General features: G+C 40.6%; 1 protein-coding gene across 3 annotated transcripts in view; it reads right to left on the bottom strand.

Annotated features, from left to right (window-relative positions):
* The window catches only part of LOC111870413 (LHFPL tetraspan subfamily member 2 protein), a 48063-nt gene that overhangs the window by 14038 nt on the left and 20431 nt on the right, over positions 1-13594 (bottom strand). Inside the window, exon 1 of one of the 3 annotated variants that reach the window (XM_023862693.2) lies at positions 8464-9101. The exons of the other annotated variants lie outside the window; for them this stretch is intronic. The gene's annotated coding sequence lies outside the window, so the exon portion shown is untranslated. Of the gene's footprint in view, positions 1-8463; positions 9102-13594 lie in introns of those variants that run through there. 3 annotated transcript variants of the gene reach the window in all.

Genomic DNA, 13594 nt, shown 5'->3' with positions numbered 1-13594 from the left:
CGCGGTGACGTAACGCGCAACGCTAACGTAACCGTAATCAACGTCCTACTGTGACGTGGCACTCATTACGCCACAGGCAAGCACTGCAGCTATATAAGTGGATGCACAGTGCGTATCGATCAGTTCGAGTTCGAGTTCCAGTGTGGCTACCGCCGAAGACATTCCGAGTTATAAAGTAACAGCCAGCCGACTACAAGTTGGAGTATAGCAGCCGTCGCGGTAAGAAGATCCGGACGTGTGTGCGATTGTGTAATTGGGAGCGTGTGATACAGTGATACAAAGCTCCCCTACGGTAAACGTGTAGACTACTGAAGACAGAGTGAACTGATTTGCGCATAGGGTTATAAGTCGTGAAACCCCGCAACAGTGTCGACAGATTAATGCGCTTAGGGTTATAAAGTGTGAAACCCCGCAACTGTGATAAGTAATTGTAGCCGTTATTTGTAGATTGTTAAATAAACCAATTAACCATCTCTACGGCGTCTTCAGTAACGAAAACACGTTACATTGGTGTCAGAAGTGGGATCAGTAACATATACATAATAAAGAAATAAATAAGGCACTAAATATGTAAATACCTGTTCAAACTATGTAGTCTGAGTTAAGAGAAATAAGAAATTTAATATATTTATACATAATTTAGCATTACAGCTCAAGGCAGTTGAAAAATCTTGCAAGTTCAAAATAATATTTTGTTTCATTTAACCAAACATCAGTGCATGAGCCCTACCAGAATTTATTTTTTTTTGAGGGGGGGGGCAAAAATGTGCTTACTAATTTATGTTCGACCTATTGACCTACAGTACTACAGTACTCAGGAAAGAAAAATTTTAAGTCCTCATAATGTTTGTTATTAATAAATTTAGTATATTCCTTTCTTTTGATTTCTTCCAAAAATACACTGGGGGAGGGGAGCAGATGCCTATTTTGCCTTCCCCAGCTGGCATCCATGTTTCATTTATTAATGATTTGTCAGGTTTAAGGCTCTCATGGTGAGGACTATGAAAATACTGCCTTCTGGTCTGTGAGGGTGTGTAGTCTAGTACGAAGGGCGTTCCGTATATTTTTTTTTGTGTTAATATGTAATGTCTAAGCTGGATGTTGGTGGTGTTATAGTAAAGGTTGAACCTTCCTGCCAGTATACTGTTAGTTTGGTTGTCGTGCAACAGATAGTGACAGTAGAGCAGTCTACCAGAATGATGTCTGACATAGAAGTGCGTATGAAACAGAGATGTGTTATTGAATTTCTCACTGCCGAATAAATTGCACCCATTGACATCCATCGACGCTTGCTAAAGGTGTATGGAGATGATACAGTGGATGTCAGCACAGTGAGGCAGTGGGTAGTGCGTTTGAACAGTGGCAAAAGTGAAGTGCGCAACAAACCACACCCTGGACGTCTCTGCTCAGCTGCCACTCCTCACAATGAACAGTGCCTCGTCCAGGGAACTGTGTGCACGTTTTAATATCGGCTGTAATGCATTGGAAACGATGTTGGGGAAGCTGGATTATCGCAAAGTTTGTTCCAGATGTGTCTTGCGGATGCTTACACAGGACCACAAAACTCATCGAATGGAAGTCTGTCAGGACCTGTTGCACCAGTTTGAGGCTGAAGGTGACAAGTTTCTGGACAGCATCATCACTGGAGATGAGGCGTGGTGTCACCACTATGAGCCGGAATTCAAAAGACAGTCAATGGCATGGCGACATCTGGATTCCTCAAGCAAAAAGAAGTTCAACACACAGCCATCAGCAGGGAAAGTGATGTGCATGGTCTCTTGGGATAGGCGGGGTGTGATTTTGTTGGATTTCCTGGAGCCTGGTGGGACTGTCAAATCTGAACGCTACAAGACGATGCTGACTAAGCTGAAAGTTTGCATTTCCTGAGTCAGGCCAGCGAAGCAGACAACCTTTTGCTTGCAACATGATAATGCTAGACCCCATACCAGTTTGGCTGGACTGTCCTACTGCATCCACCTTATGGCCCCGATTTAGCACCTTCAGACTTCCATGTTTTTGGGCCTATGAAAGATGGACTACATGGGCAACATTTTCCAGAGAACGATGCTGTCATTGCAGCTGTAAGAAAGTGGCTAGCCTCTGCTGGGGCAGACTTTTACGGGCGAGGCATACAGGCTCTTGTTCATCGGTGGCAAAAGTGCATAACAAATGGTGGTGATTTTGTGGAAAAATAATTGTAAGTAGCTGAAATGTTGCTCTATTTAACTGCATTATTATGCTTTCTGTATCTGTTGTAGTTTTCATTAAAAACAATAGGAGGCATTATATACAGAATGCTCCTCATAGGTAGATAGGTACTTACATTTTAAAGGAACCTATCTCACAAACTACATCATGTCACATCCCAGAAGACTGTAATTGTCACTTATTATTTGTTTTTCTAAACCAGAAAGCAATAAAATTGTCTCATTTATTGTAATTTTTCCTCTCTAGAGAAAAATGAACTGGAAGAGAACCCCCTGAAGATGTAGGCAAAAAAGAACAATAATTCCTTTTCAGTTTATCATCCATTTTCTTGTACTTTACATCTTAACAACTTTGAGATGAGTGCTGTGAAACTGGCTTATACAATATCGTTAGTTCTATTGTATCATCTCCTATTGCTTGTGTAACTTGAATCAGAGTTTTTCCAAACTAAAGTCTGGTATAATACCATGGATTCATGATGTATGTGTACTATCATCTCCAAGGGCATGGAGGTGCATAAACAAGGGCAGTGCTCAGAATACACCAGAATATCGTTCTAGTGTTTTCTGGCTTTGGATTTCATCAATCTCAAATGCCCACTATGAACCTTGCAATAATCAGATATTTTCCTTTCTTCTCACAGTTACATGCTACTATTTTATGAAAAGCCAAAGACTCTCACTCTTTCCTTGAAGCCACTAGATATTTCATCTGTTCTCACAATTACATATTAACATTTTATGGAAAGTCAAGAATACCGAACTATGATGCTTTCAATCATTAGCTATTGCTCTTTATCTTCATAGTTCGTATTCGTATTATGAGAGGGGGTGGTTTTCCCCATGCACTTAGACCAGTTATTGGTCCATTGTGCATCCCCCTTTAATTTCTACTGTCGCCATACCCTACTGGTAACGGTGCATGCCATCAGCCCCCGTTGAGCCAACGAGGTCGGCCCTCGGTACCTTGATGCTTCCCCCATCCACCAGAGGCACTGGAGACTACTTGGGTGGGAAACTTTTTACCTAATTTTGCTCAGAGGTCTCCTAGAGACATGAGGTTCTTTTATGTGCCGTAATCTACGACATGGGACACACGGCTTAAAGTCCCTCCTGGTGGACTTATTCCCTGAAATTTTCCGCCCTTAAAAATTCCACGACCTCCGCCGGGTTTGAACCCACGTACCTTGAGTCATGAGGTGGGAACGTTACCCCTAGACTACGGAGGCCGCTTATCTTCATAGTTACTTATAACCATTTAATGGAAAGGCAAAAACGCCTGCACTAAACCTTTCAGTCATTATACGTTTCCATCAGTGATCACAGTTAACATATTACCATTTTATAGAAAGTAAAATGCCCCACTGTAAACCTTCGCAATCACTTGGCATTTCTGTCTGTTCTCGTAGTTACATGTTACCATTTTATGGAAAGCTGAAGATGCCCACTGTGAACCTTTCTGCCATTAGAAATTTCCACCTATTCTTGCAGTTACTTATTACCATTCTAAGCTGAGACATAAAGACTTTTGTTTATATATATATTATATATATACTTGCCATAGTAACACTGGTCAAGCATAAAAATATTATACAAAATGATGTTTGAGGAAGTGTTTTGCAAATGCAAACTTATCTGTTCTCTATTACTGCATATTAATTTTGAAACACTATCCTAATATGTTTAATAATAACAAACAAATGGCATGATGAATAAACATTCACAGTAAGACACGAAATGGCTAAGATGACATCAGTGTAAGTCACAGCTGCAACTTACTTCATCAAGACACATGGTGTACATTTTTGCTGATTTTGCTCATTCTCATTTCAGTCTAATGTGGAGGCTTGCATAGAGTAGGAGTGAGGAAATTTTTAACAACTCAGTTACAAAAAACTGGCTACTTTTAGTAAGTTACATGAAGCAGCTTCAAGTATTAGACAAGATTCCTCCTACAGTTTCATGTCCTCATTTCTACTGTAAACTGTTCCATGGATAGGTCTACATACAATTTAAGATACACATACACTCAACAGCAGCATTGACATCAATTTAGACACAGTTCACAAACATGCTTCATTGCCTCATTGCACCCATCACTTTGCTATGGATGAATGGATTTAAAAAAAAAATGGTAATGAGGGTTCTTATTAAGAGATATGAATTAATTACATATTACTCAAAAATGGCAGACAACAGACATTTCTTTGAATAATTTGTAGATATTTTGTTAAAATGATGTCCATGAGTACATATTTGAAGTTACAAAAACTAGAAGGTTGCTCACCAGTAGTAAAATAGGCCTTGATGCATGGGGCAGAAGAGAATACAAAAAGAACAATAAAGCAGAGAAGTTGCCGAGCCTCAACTGCAAGTACACTGACAAGAAAATTATTGTGTTGGATTTCTGGTTCTCACAGCAGTCAGTGTGAAGAATACCGTCTTCTGGGAAGTTATGCAGTTGTCTAAAAGTTCACTGACGTTTTAGAAGAATATACAGCCTCCATCATCAAGGTCAAAGTGTAAACCAAGCAAACGTTGCCTTCTCCTGTTTCTTGTTGGCTGCTTACTTCACTTGTTTGACTTTGCAGATGCAGGCAGTATATTCTCAGGAATTTCGTTTAACTTCTACCAGACTAGATAGTGTTACTTCCTAGATAACAGTAATTTTCCATAAAATAGTACCAGCATGCATAGGAAACGCAATGTGGATTGTAATTCAGATTGTGCACAGAAAAATATGGTAGATTCATGTAAATGTGTGGACAACCAAAGGCAACAAGGGATTATAAATCTACAGATCAAAGAGTAAGAGAGGAAGATTATGGTACTGTAAAGATGACTTTAAGGCCAGCAGAAGCAGGAAATTGCTTAAGCATGAAGAAAAAAGAAAAGTGGACAACAGTCTGAAGTAATGGCCTTAATATGTTCTTACACATTGCACATTTCAAATAACATGGTAGCAACTAAAAAATAAATAGACTTAGCACTGTGACTTTTTTCAGTATAAATAAATTCAGGTATTGGCCAACTAGCATTAGGTTCTGATTAATTTCTAGCTGAAAGAAGAGCAATTATTTTTGTGGCAATATTGCACCAAGCAAGCAAGTTCAGCAACCAAATAAATTAGTTTTCTTACTTATTTAGTTGCCCTGTTACTGTAGATATGTGATGTTTACAATGAAACAAAGATTGAGGAGTTCAATACTAAACTTGTTGCTGATAAAGAGCCAAATATTTGTTCCATTTATAGAAATGGAGGGAACTGCGATTTAATTTTGAGTTCAGTATTTAAAGGTTCCCTTGTGTGCTTGGTTCTTTGCATTATAAGATAAGTTAATGCAAAAACAATGGTTTATATTGTTCACTTCTCTAAATTGTGTTGATGTCATTCATAAACAAAGAGAATGTTAAAGTGCTGTCTACTGTTGTTATCAAAAGAGAAGTTCCCCTTCGTATCCTTTCACCATGTGTGCAGTAGACCTCAGATGCTATCTGACTTTCATAAATACAGGCGTTTATGGTAGTGCTTTCCAAAATTATTTTTCTCCACAGAACCGTTTTTGCCTAAAAATTAGCAATGCAACCCCAAAGAAAAAATTAAGGGTGATCACATTATTATCTAATGAAACAGGGGATGTTTTTACATCAAACAAGAGAGACAGATGAAGGAAACTGATCTAACACCCATTTTCTCCTGTTAATGAGAATGTTTCTGGTTTTCATAACACATATTCCACGAATGTTGGGAGCAATGCTAGAAATCTGAATTATTATAGTACATAGAGCATCAAATATTCTGTAGTCTTGATTTTGTGTCAGTAGAACTTCAAATTGTAACTTCGTATAGACCTACTGTGCCAAAGATTATACACTCGATATTTGTTTCCTTTAGTACTTTTGAATCAGATTTTCATACAAACTAGTGAAAGAAAGTTCATATTTGTTTCCTTTAGTACTTTTGAATCAGATTTTCATACAAACTAGTGAAAGAAAGTTCAGTGAATCGTTGCTCTAGTATAAAATCATAAGAAAGAACTTCAAATATAGAGCTCGGTAATAATGCAAACCAAATAAACAATGAAGAAAGCAGTCTTCTGGGATTTGGCACCGTGTATATGTGGTGTTAACCGACGTTTCAGAGGAACAGTCTGCTTTTACCGGTTCTCACGGTCTCTTCGCTTGCAGATTTCTTATATATTTTCTTCTACCCTGAAGATGGAGGCGATACGTTCCTCCGAAACGTCGGTTAACACCACATATACACGGTGCCAAATCCCAAAAGACTGCTTTCTTTATGGTCACCGCCGTGAAAGCCTCAAATCTTACAAATAAACATTCTCTACCTCACAGTCTGTTCTATCATTCACCCACCCAAAAAAAAAAGAAAGAAAAAAGAAACACTCTGAAAGTATTCAAAATTATTGTCTTAACGTTCCTACTTCGGACCGCCCTCTCGGATATACACTAAATTAGATTTATAATAAAAGCTGCCATTCGAGAAACCTATCCGCGTGGGAACTCGCTGGACACAGTTCTGGAATAACTGGTCTCGTTTAAAGCTGCGTTGAATCCGTGAAAGTTCGCGTTTTTAATTTCGAGATTTAGACTACGTTTTCGCTTTGTGACGAAAACTAAAAACGTTGTTGGTGAATTATTCAACAAGGGCAGAACACTGAACTTGTTTATCCATAACAGTCGGGACAGGCTCTGTCCTGTCACAGTTGGAAAAGGTTCTGGCCTATAACGATTGGCATAGGTACTCGCCTACCAAATTACACGAGGGATGAGCAAAATGATCACGGGCTAGGAGACAGTGTACGGAAACAATGAAGAAATTATGGCCAATTGTGAACTATGTAATGTATAAACCAAATGAGAATTTCCGTTTCATTTTCAACAGGAGTTACACAAAAACTGATTCTAATTGAAATGTAGCTCTCACACACCAGGTTCTGAATCGCTATACTGTAAGTAGCTGGTGTCGACTTCATGGCTGTTGCTCTCAACAGCAGGATTGTGACTGTCTGGATCTATCTTCCGGACAGGACAGAGGTACCCTGTACACCAGCTTCCGTAAACGTCATATCACGTTCAGGTTTGTAGATGTGGGTGTCACATCCCACAGGATCCGGTGGGAGGGGGTTATCCGGGTTGAACATTCCAAATTGGCTACATGGAGTAAAGTCCCTGAGGAGCCAGTAGACACTCATGTGGCTAATAAATTATCGGGAGGTGTATTACCGTGTTCAAAGAAACCCATCATTATCGCCTATCCTGAGCCAGATGAATCCAGTCCACAGAACTCAATTGATAATTTAAATAAATGTAATTTATATAATAAGACCGCTTACAAATATAGTACTATTTTCAAAATGTGATTACATTAATATGTCAACTTCTCAGATTTACTTATTTATTTTTCTACTTAATGATACCGTGGCGACGGAACAGCTTATATGATATCAAATGATAATTGGTAGGATGTTTATGGACTGCAAATCGGGAGAGATGTAAAGAAGCGGTTCAGCTTATTTTCAAATATTAACCGAAAATTTCCCTCGGAAATGTTAAGGTAACACGCGGGGATACTCAGAGTTTGTCGCCAGACACAGGTACGAAATTCGAACTGAATATCTGCCAAAAATGTTCAAATGCTAACCTCATTTTTGTGATTTATTTTGCTACGCTGTCAGTGTCTCGGACTGTACAGTATCGATTGGTAGAATGGTTGGTAAATAATGAATTGGAAAGGATTTAGAAAGAAGCGGTCGTTCACTAGTCGAGGTATTAACCCGACATTTGCTTGGAGTTACTGAGGAAAAGAAAACGCTACCGGTANATATATATATATATATATATATATTACACCCCTTCAGTCGATCAATATGGAGCCTCTATCTTTGACAGGAATGCGGAGCAAAATCAAGTGGTTTTCACTCCTACTTTAGCCAGAATAATTCAGTCGGTGTAGTGACCTGCTACGGGCTGGACGGCAGAGGTTCGATTCCCGGAAGAAGCAACAGATTTTCACTTCTGCGCAGCGTCCAGACCGGGTCCGCGGCACATCCCAGCCGCCTGTCCAATGGGTAACGAGGACTCTTTTCATGGCAGTAAAGCGGTTGGATCGTGAAACTGACAGCTCACCTCCATCCAGTGCCGAGGCCGAGAATGGTGCAGCTTTACCTCCACTCCCCCTATATGTCTTCATGGGGTGGTAGATAATTAATTAAGCACAGGAACAACTTTACCTTACCTTTTACCTACACTCAAAAGTTTATGAGATCTGCAGACCTCATGGAGGTGGGTGTGAACATGGCTGTCTTCTGGGATGTATCTTCGAACACCCTGGTATATATGTATCAACGTTTTTGAGCAGGGTACTGTCTCCATCTTCAGGGTGACAGCACGTTCCTCCGAAATGTCAATAAACATCTCCCAGACTAGTCTGAGTCACATCTTAGGAGACAGCGATCTGTGCTCCAACTTTACAGCTGATACCCTGTTGTGTAACCTTCACATAGAGCACTTATGCTCCCAAGAGATGTTTTCACCGCTAAGCTTCTTATTGCAATGACAGACAGGAACGGACGGATGGTGGCAAGATTATTAGGGAAATCTAACCCTCACTTATCTCTTGACGCCATTCACAGGTCTAGTCTTGTCCTATCACCAGAAGCATAACATCTCACATAGCTGCATGGAGGTGTTATGTCTAATGGCGGTCTAACACCACACGTAGCACTGGAATATGCATTAACTTCTTGTTTCACATTCTTCTGTTACGAATTATCACGTTAGCGCCTTTAGAAAAGTAATATATGGTTTTCGGTACACATAGATCTAAGTCATTGTCGCTACGTCGAAAAGAAACCAAGCCTGAACTCGTAACATCGGCTGTAAGCTTCTGCTCGTCTCAGAGGATGACTCACCGACCATCCGTGTCCAATACGACCACTTCGTTTTCTTTTTTGTTTCATATGTTTCTTGTTTTTTTTATTTAGACTGAATGTTTGTTGGATCTGTCTTTGTGCGTTATTTATTTAACGATGCTCAGACTGCATAGCTTCTAATAATAAGTTGATTTCATAAATAATAAATTGGAAATGATATGCAACAAAGCGACCGTAGCCTAATTTGAGGTACTGTTATTGCATTTTCCTGGAGGAGCTGAGAAAAACCTCGAGAAACCGCAGTCAGGATAGCGCGAACATCGGCTACCCTGAGTGAGGTTAGAAAGGTTACGGCTTGAAACAATCTGTTCGACAAATATTTGTTGCAATGGTTTTGTTCATTACACTAATAAATACAATATACACAAAGATCTATATGCATATCTTCGCTGTTTGTCTGCTTATATGATACAGATACCTCAGTATAGCTATTGCTTTACATTCATTAAAGGGAAACCATTAATTTAACGCATGATTTTCTAGGAACTCGTCCTTTGTAGGACGAGGAGCGAGGATACCGCATATACAGAGTGTCCCAGGAGGAATGGACCAAACTTCGGGAGGGTGTTCCTTATGTTAAAGTATGCCCATATAACCCAAAACACCTATGTCCAAAGTTGAACGGTTACGGAGATAATGGCCCGAGAAAAGTGTGGTCTTCTTGCAGGTCCACGCACGGTGGACAGTCAGCTGTGACTGTTATCTGTTTGTACTTGAGTGTGGTGATGTCACACTAGCCGTGATCTCATGCGCAACCTAAGAGAGCCTACAGATTACGTTGCGGCGGGGTCGTGAATGGGTGGTAAATTAGTTGTGTGATGAGTTGCTGAAATGCCTTTTGTGTTTTCACACGTGGAATATTGTGATATGCATTTTGTGTGTGGATTTTGCGGTCGCAATGCACGTGCTGCTGTTGAAGAATACCAAAGGCGTTTTCCCGATCGAAGGATTCCATCTCGAAGTGTATTTACGCGAATTCACCAGACATTGCGTGATACTGGTTCTCTTGCAAGTGTTTCTGTGCACTCTGAAAGGCAGGATGTACGAATGATAGACACACGAGAGCACATTCTTGATATTGTTCAGTGAAGTCCGCGTCTATCACTCGTAGAATCGCCTCTCGCATCGGCGTATCACGTATTCAGGTGTGGCAAACTTTACATCATGAAGAGTTATTCTTACCATGATCAAATGGTACAACATCTGGAACCAGGCGACCATGCACAGCGTATGGATTTGTGCCACTGGATAAAAAGTTCATCCCGAACTGTTAAGCGTCATTTTATTCAGTGATGAGGCGTCTTTTACCCTGGATGGTGTAAATAATTTACGAAATGTGCATACGTGGTTCCATAATAATCCACATGAGATAATGGAAACGAAATTCCAAAAGAGATTTCCTGTGAATGTACGTTTACAGTTATGTGGTCGGGTTATAGCGCAGCCATATTACGTCATCGCTCGCCAGTCATGTGTCATGTATAGTGCTTGGAAACCTAAGGACAATTATGACATGGCGAGCGAGTATTTCGTACTTCAATTTTATGGCTTTCCGTCACTCACAAGTTAGTTTGATGTTACGTACATTATTAACATTACAGAATCCACATATTCCTGCCAGTTTTAATATGTATTTTGTAATCAACAAGTGTGTAACACCGGTCAAAGTTTGACACTTCTCTGGCCATTATCTCCGTAACCGTTCAACTTTGGACATAGGTGTTTTGGGTTATATCGGCATACTTTAACATAAGGAACACCCTCCCGAAGTTTGGTCCATTCCTCCTGGGACACCCTGTATATATATATATATATGTGTGTGTGTGTGTGTGTGTGATGATATCCAAAAGATCCCAAAATATATTAATAAAAACTATTACGTCTTACCTAGATCTTATTCTGCACCATTACCTTCAAAGTAGTCCCCTTGGGAGCGCATACACCGATCCCAGCGTTTCTGCCACTTTTCAAATGCATCCTAGAAGCCTTTCTTTGTTAGGGTGTTTAGTACCGTCTGCGTTTCCGCTTGAATTTCCTCAACTGTATCAAATCTTCGCCCCTTCAACTTGATTTTCATCTTGGGGAAGAGAAAGAAGTCGCATGGAGCTAAGTCTGGCGAGTACGGTGGGTGGGGAACAACTGCCATCTTGTTTTTAGCCCAAATTTCCTGCACAGTGTAAGCCGTATGTGGTCATGCGTTGTCAAGATGGAGTACCCAGTCGTTCGTGCGCCACTTCTCTGGACGTTTTCTGCTCATGTCCTCCCTCAAACGCCTTAGAACATCGCGATAGAACTCTTTATTGACTGTCTGACCAGGAGGGACGAACTCCTTATGAACAATCCCTCCAATATAAAAATAAAACAGTTCAGCGTGGACTTAATGTTGCTCTTGACTTGTCGAGCTTTTTTTGGCCAAGGTGAAGAAGGGCTCTTCCATTGCGACAATTGCTGTTTGCTTTCAGGGTCGTAGTCATAAACCCAACTTTCGTCACCAGTGACAACTTTCGAAAGAAAATGTGTTGAAGCTGTTGTTGAAGTTCCCTGCAGACTTCCAAGCGATGCTGCTTCTTCTGTTCATTTTGCAGCAGTCGTGATACAAACTTCGCCGCAATCCTCCTCATGTTCAGTCCCTCTGACAAAATTCGTTGACATGTACCATAACTTAGTCCCAAGGTGTTACAGAGGTCTTTGATGGTCAGTCTACGATCTTGCAGAATCAGATCTTTAACTTTCGCGACATTTTCTGGCGTGGTGCCAGTTGACGGCCATCTCGAACGATCGTCATCATCAGTCGATGTTCGGCCATGTTTGAAACGCTTATACCACTCGTAAGTTTGTGTCTGGCCTAAAATGTTGTCACCAAAAGCTTGCTTTAACATTTGGTGCGTTTCTGCAGCGGTTTTCCAAAGTTTAAAACAAATTTTATACAGACGCTGCTCTCTCAGGTCAGCCATCGCAAAACCGCAAACTCACGGAAACACAACAATGGAAATACGTTCACCAGCAATAAACCCAACCACTCAACTCGACACCGCTTGCCACACTGATTCAAGAAGGGTGTGTGGGGAGACACCTAGCGGTATTTCGATGTACTCATAACCATTCGCGAGCAAAATTCATATTTCGGGAACTTTCTGATAGCACCACGTATATACAGAGTGTTTCACGACTTTAGGGCATAACTGCAGGAGGTGATTTCCTAGGTCTTTGTGATCAAAAAAGTTCATATAAACATGTGTTCGATTTTGGACGGTTACGGAGTTATGACAATAAACGGAACAAAATAGTAAACCAGCATAATACATGATACATTTAAAGTATGATTGTAAAGTTAACTTCGTGAAATTACCTTTAATTTGAATTTATTGGTGCTTAAAGCTGATTTTCGAAAATGCCACCGCCGGCCGCAACACAGGCTGCCGCTCGGTTGTGAACCGCGCCGGACGTACCAACCCTTCCGCCTTACGTAGCTCTCAAGTTTCGAGATAACGAGAACGCTCTGTCTGTAGCTGGCTAAAAATACCACCCGCCAGCTGACAGACGCGGTTCACACGAGGACGTGCACGTNGATATAGATATGCGTGGAAAAAATGGTGCGAGGTTGGAGTTGTGAATGCCCCCATTACTCCCATTGCTTTCAATTCTTCAGCTAATATGACATTAAGTTCTTGAGATGAAAACCTAAGATCGCGATATTTGTCTCGAACTCCAGAAGTTCATGTCACAGTGTTATGCGTACCTCTCGCAACCCCTACAGGTGGCCGAAGTTGACATCAAACGTGCCATTTTATTGTATGAAATTTGAATTTTTCACAGCGGTGAAAGTTCATATTGTACGGAGTGTGAGTGTTTTTACAACGCTATCAGTATCTAGACTATATAGCTCAGAATGGTTCGGTAATCGATTAAATGGAAAGGATTTGAAAGACAGCGGTCATCGCTTAATCTAATATTATCCCAAAATGTGCCGGAAGGGACCGAAGATAGGCGGTGTCTCGGCCGAGATTCGAATCCACCTCCTCGCGAATATGAGTCTGGAACGTTACCGCTGCACTTGTCCGCTCGGTGATTGACGTTATGGTCTCCTGAATTATGATACAGTGTAGCTTTGTAGGTGGTTAACAACGTGCTGTTCCTCCCATATTCGATGTGGAAGTGAAAAGCGAGATGCAGGCAGTATTTTCCTTCGAACAACCACTAAACTACACGGCACCATAACCCAGAAGACCACAATATGGCAGCTCCTTTCGTTACGTTCATTTTACATTAATTCTATGAATCCAGTTCAACTGAGGATTTCAAAAAATTAAATGATTATATATGTAAAGATAAGCAGAAACCAGCCGATTGTTTTATATTACTTGTTCAAAGGGGTTCTATGAACTCTATTAAGGTTACGTAGCGTCGATTCTCATGACTCTTGCTTCACCCACT

Source organism: Cryptotermes secundus, unplaced genomic scaffold, assembly GCF_002891405.2.
Source record: "Cryptotermes secundus unplaced genomic scaffold, Csec_1.0 scaffold1260, whole genome shotgun sequence".
Taxonomy (NCBI): domain Eukaryota; kingdom Metazoa; phylum Arthropoda; class Insecta; order Blattodea; family Kalotermitidae; genus Cryptotermes; species Cryptotermes secundus.
The sequence above is the reverse complement of the archived record's forward strand: the minus strand, read 5'-3'. Positions and strand labels throughout refer to the sequence as shown.